This window comes from Octodon degus, unplaced genomic scaffold (assembly GCF_000260255.1).
Source record: "Octodon degus isolate 3935 unplaced genomic scaffold, OctDeg1.0 scaffold00118, whole genome shotgun sequence".
Lineage (NCBI taxonomy): Eukaryota > Metazoa > Chordata > Mammalia > Rodentia > Octodontidae > Octodon > Octodon degus.
Genome location: NW_004524694.1, coordinates 2516742 through 2522132, shown reverse-complemented (window position 1 = coordinate 2522132; position 5391 = coordinate 2516742). Strand labels below are relative to the sequence as shown.

Below are 5391 nucleotides of genomic sequence, written 5' to 3'. Positions count from 1 at the left end.
CCGGCTCTGGCCGGCGTCGCCCACCCCAGGCCCGAGGCCTCGCGCACGGTCCCCCCAGTTCCCGCCTGAGCCCCGGCCACGTGCGCGACGGCCGCGCGCCTCGCGAGTCCGCGAGGAGGAAATCACATTTGAGTGAGGTCATGCTATGTTTTTCTTTTTTCAGAGCCACCAGATATTACAGAAGCAGGATTTGTAAGTACAATTTTCAGGAACCTTTCTTTTCTTTTCTTTTTTTTTTTTCTTTCTTTTCTTTCCTTTTTTTCTTTCTTTCTCTTTGTTTTTCTTATAGCAAATACCGTGTGATAGAAGAAAGTTGTCTATTTTTCCTTTTTTTGGTCATATATATATATATATATATATTTTTTTTTTTTTTTAATTAACTGAATAGTATAGTAGAAGCTTGGGTTTAGTAACAAGGTGACAACTTTGTCTAAGAGCTTTCTCACGTTAACAGGTACGTTTTAAAGAACGGGCCACTTCACTTGCTTTGTGCACGCTAATCATTATTAAAGTTCTTTCCCACAAGTGACCTCCGTTAGTTTCTCTGAGCTTTTTAGCGTCTCCAAGAGAGGCAGGTTTTTATCTCCATGGCTTTGTTGTGATGTGGCTCTGCGGTTCCTAGTCTAAGTAAACATTAGTAGACCGCATTGTTTGTGAGTTGATTTCTAATTCTTTTAAAATTGTTTATATTTTAAAAATTGTTTATATTTTGTTCTCAGTTCAGACTTCTGGAGAAGTTAAATAGTAATTAGTTTGCTAAATATGTTTGGGGAAGAGATAGGGATGTAAAAGAATTAAGATGTGTTATATACATGTACTGACTCCCTACAATGAATGTAATCATTATCTACTGTAAACATGTACTAATAACCCAAAAGATACATTATCATTTGGGTGAGTGCTGTATTTAGGATAATATTGTGTGTTTAAGAAACTTGCTCAGGATTATGGGCAGAGACTTCTGAGCTTGCTTCGTAGAGTCCTGAACACTCCTGTTACTTACTTATGTCCTCCCACCCTCATTTCTCTTGTTGACTGATTATCTTATTTGCTTTGGGCTTTTTATTCAACATGTATGAGTGATGGTACATTCAAAGTGTAGGCCTAGTCAGCTGTAGTGGTACATGCCTGTAATTCCAGAATGCTGACGAGTTGAGGCAGACAGATCACACATTCAAGCCCAGCTTGGACAACTTAGTGACTTAGGAAAACCCTGGCTCAAAATATAAAAGGTCTGGGGATGCAGTTTAGTGCAAAAAGCTTTGGGTTCAATTCCCAATGGGGGTCTGGGGAGCCGAGGGAAGGGTTGTTCTAGGTGCTAAGGGTAAGTCTCAAAAGTTCAGGGACTAGGAGAGAACCTGTATAGATCATTAGGTCCTTTTCTTTTTGAGAAAGCTTCTCCCTAAAGTCACAGAGTTGTCCATACTGAGCTCAAACCAGCAATCCTCCTGCCTCAGCCTCCCAAAGTGTTGGAATTACAGGCATGCACAGCACAACTCCTGTCTTCATCTTTCATTCTTTTTCTCCCTCTCAGCTTCTCTTTATCTTATCTTACCTCTTTATCTTTATCTTTATCCCATGAAAATATTGACCTACGTCTACACACCTCCAGCCCAGACCACACTTTTGAAGTCACCTGTGAATGTGTACCTGTTGGGTGCTTCTCTTGGACACCTTTATCATCTCTATGTCCCTTCAAGAGAACTTTCTTCTCCACTACTCCACCTCTAATTCTGTTCTTCCTCCACTTTTTCTTATCTTGGTTAATGGTGCCACTGACCATTCAGTCTCCCAAATGAGAACCTTTCTTCTTCTTTCATCTTCTGCCTGAAAACACTTGCCAAGTGCCTTTCATAGCCAAATCATTTCCACCATCCTCACAGCTACTGTCCTCTTTCAGGCCTTCATTTGGAGGCCTGGACTTTGGCAGTAGTCCTTCTAGCCCTGACTTTAATATTTCCTCTGCCAACTCTGGTTTTTCTTTGTCTGAAGTATAAAATGCAAACTGCTGTGTGTCACCTGTGCTAGATTTCATGCTGTTGCTTTGCGCTGTCTACCTTTGTTTTTATTTCTCTCTCATCACTGCTATCCTGGATATCAGATTGCTGGTGAACTCTGAAATATTACTGTATTATTTGACTTTGCAGAACTTTTATTAATAGCTAACATTTATTGAATGCTGGCTACATGTTAATATCCAACCTCAAAACAACTCTTACTAGATGGTTGTTGTTACCAACCTTTCACAAGTGGAAGTTACAGAGCTCAGTCCCTGGGTCTGAGGCCACACATCAAATAAATGTCACACACCTTGCTTTAGTGTGATTTTTCAGTCTTCTTTAACCTTACCTTCCAGTTCTTTGTGATAGAGACAACATTCATCCTGTTTGAGGTTTGTAAAGTACTTCCACATGCCTTCTGCTCCAGCCAAACTACACTGCTTGGCTTCTGCCCTTGCTGTCGAGTTTTGTCTTAGTTGTCCTTCCCCATCCATTTCACAATCTTGCACATTCTTTCAGGCCCAGCTCATCTCCTCCGTGAAACCTTTCCAAGCTAACATCATCCAGACTGTCTTGGAGCTCAGGACAGCTTTGCTTTCCGCTGAGACCAGTTTGTGAGCAGATCCTCGAATTCACATACTCAACCAAGTATTTGCAGATTAACCAACCCGTCTTGAACATGTATCTGCTTTTGTTTTCAAAAGTGCAACAGTATTTTTCTGATTAATGAACTATATATTCTTATAAGAAATGTGACAGAGACCTGAATCTCCCTGAACTTCATCTTCTCCTCCTTTAATAGATACTAGAGATTTTACCATCCAGCATATAGATTATATTTGCAAGTGTCCCCTCTGGCCAGATGTGGCTGTGGATCAATTCTGGTCAATAAGATGTAAGTGTTAGTGTGTGTCCTACTTCCAGAAAGCTGATAGAGAGATCAAATAACTACTCCATAGGCCACACAGCTAGTAACTAGGTGAACCACAGTTGAAAGTGAAGTTATTCTGACTTTTAATACTCAACATCCACATAGAGAGGGGAGAGCAAGCCCTTTTTTTTTTTTTTTTTTTTTTTTTTGCTGGCTGCAACAAGGAGCTGAATGAAGCAGGCATGTTGGTTCAGGAGACAGAAGCAACATCTTGAGGATGGCAGTCACAAGATCAAAGGGGCCAAGGCTTCTGATGTTTGGGGAGCTGTCATACCAGCTCTGAACTGCTTCTGATTATATGAAATGAATAAACTTGTGTTTTGTTTAAATAGTGTGTTTTTGGTGTGGTGATCCTATGTTCATAGTAACTTTTTCATACTATATTTTCTCAATCAGTGGATCTAAAAGTAGGTTATTGTGGATATCTGCAAAATATATTTTCCCTAACAGGGTCTTCATCCTCAAAGCATAGAGCAAGTCATTTAGAATTAGTCATTTGATTGTCAGGAATATACTACTGTGTATATTCTATATTCAAATGCTTTAAGCGTAAATTTTGTAGTTTCTTAACCAAACTATGAGTTTGGTTTGTACATTATGGCTCAAAAGACCTTAATATTTGCTATAGCATGTGTAGCACGGTGTCCAGAAACTGCCATAAGATGATTAAATCATTTCGGTTGATGGATATTTTCACGTATACTGTTTTCTTTTTTAGAAGTTTCATTTGATATTTATTGAACATTTCTTTTTTCATTGCACATTTCTTAACTATTTTCTGACATTTTTCTACTTTGGCATCTTTATTATTGTTTGGTTGCCATGTGTTTGGTAATTTTCTGTTAACCTTAGCCTCTCATTGCCTTAATTTTACATAAAAACTGAAATATTAATCTACCATAAGAAATAGTTCAGAATACTTTATGATACATTGGCATTTACTTAGATACAATGTATACATTGAGAAAAGTTTAAAGTGACTCTTAGATTTATACCAGTAAAACAAAATACATTAATATTAAATATTTAAGTATGTATCGGTGTTTTTAATCCAAAATGATATTTTTTGTGTGACCTTAAAAAAGTTTATTTGCAGTTATGCTAATAGTTGTGTCATGCTTCCGGAAAAGTCTGTGGAATAAAGGAACAGTGTTATTGTCTATTTTGTTGGAGATTTTCTGATGTATAAATTACAGTTATATTAACTTTAAAACAAATTAGAAGTTGTTTAAAAAGGAAAAAAGTGGTTTTTTTAGAGACTTTTTATCTCAACCATGAAATTAAGAGGGAATTTAGCTTCAAGAAGTATTTATTGCATTTTACTTGTTAAAAATTCATTCATTTTGCCGGGTGTGGTGGCACAAGCTTATTCCCAGCCCTTGAGAAACTGAAGGAGGAGAGTAGAAGGGAGTTTCAGACCAACCTAAGCTACATACATAGTGAATTGCATAGTGACAGTTTGTTTAAAAAGTACTCATTTTAAGGTAATAACCTGTGCAGATTCATATCCTGTTATTTTGTAGGTCAAATGAAATAATAAACTGAGATAAGCATATCTTTATTCTAACAAAAATATAAAAGAGTTGTATAATTCTACTCCACATGAATGAGACTTTCTAATTACCTGGCAGTTAATAGCCACCCACCGTTTATTTTCCAGAGTGAAACTTGGTAGACTGCACATAAATTGGGTTGGATAAACTGTAAGCACACTCAGGTTCACACAGCAGGTAGCTTTAAGTAGAAATGATAGAGAGCAGGTGCAAGTAGATATAGCTACCTCTACCACTACCTCTGTCTTCACCTTTTCCTGAAGAGGAGAGAGAAATGTAGTAAAGTGTTCTGGAAACTGAGACTGATCCCAGAGAACTTTAGGTGGGTGTTGGGGTATTTGGAATTCTTTGATCTCTGTGGAGTACTGTACTTAGGGAAAGATCATTTTTCTGGTCCTTTTTTGAAACCACAGAAACTGTTGGAGGTTTCGCTGATAAGTTAGCCAGTGAATATATCATTAAACCACTTCCTCCACTTACGGTTGTATTAGACACTATTGGGAACACATGTTAGTCACTAGTTCCAAAAGTAGTATGACTTTTGATTAGAGAGATGACCTTTAATATGAAACAATGAGATGATAAGCAGCTTATATTTAAGTGTTAATTATGAGTTTTGAACCTAAGTGCATGAGAATTTAGAGAAGCTTGCCACATAGTCTTTTAACCCATAGGTACAGTATAAGAGGGGAGAAAAGTGTGAAATACTTTTAAATTAGAGTATTGGATTGTAGGACTTATACAGGAAGAAAGCTTTAGGATATTGTGGCTAATTGATTAGCTGAAGCCTAGTAGATTCAAATTGAAAATATGACTGCAAAAAAGGGAGTTAGAGCATCTCTTACTTTCCCTGGGCCTTTGGATATTTTTTTTCTGGGAGGGAGGGAGGGAGGGAGAGAGAGAGAGA

At 37.7% G+C, this 5391-nt stretch overlaps 2 protein-coding genes across 3 annotated transcripts in view; both read left to right on the top strand.

Moving 5' to 3' along the window:
* Fbxo43 (F-box protein 43) overlaps window positions 1-5391 on the top strand; it is a 43208-nt gene that overhangs the window by 29383 nt on the left and 8434 nt on the right. The gene's annotated exons all lie outside the window — the stretch shown is intronic.
* The window catches only part of Rgs22 (regulator of G protein signaling 22), a 104892-nt gene continuing 99669 nt past the window's right edge, over window positions 169-5391 (top strand). The window contains exon 1 of one of the 2 annotated variants that reach the window (XM_023699959.1): window positions 169-192. The gene's annotated coding sequence lies outside the window, so the exon portion shown is untranslated. The remainder of the gene's footprint in view (window positions 193-5391) is intronic. The other variant, XM_023699958.1, reaches the window with a different exon arrangement.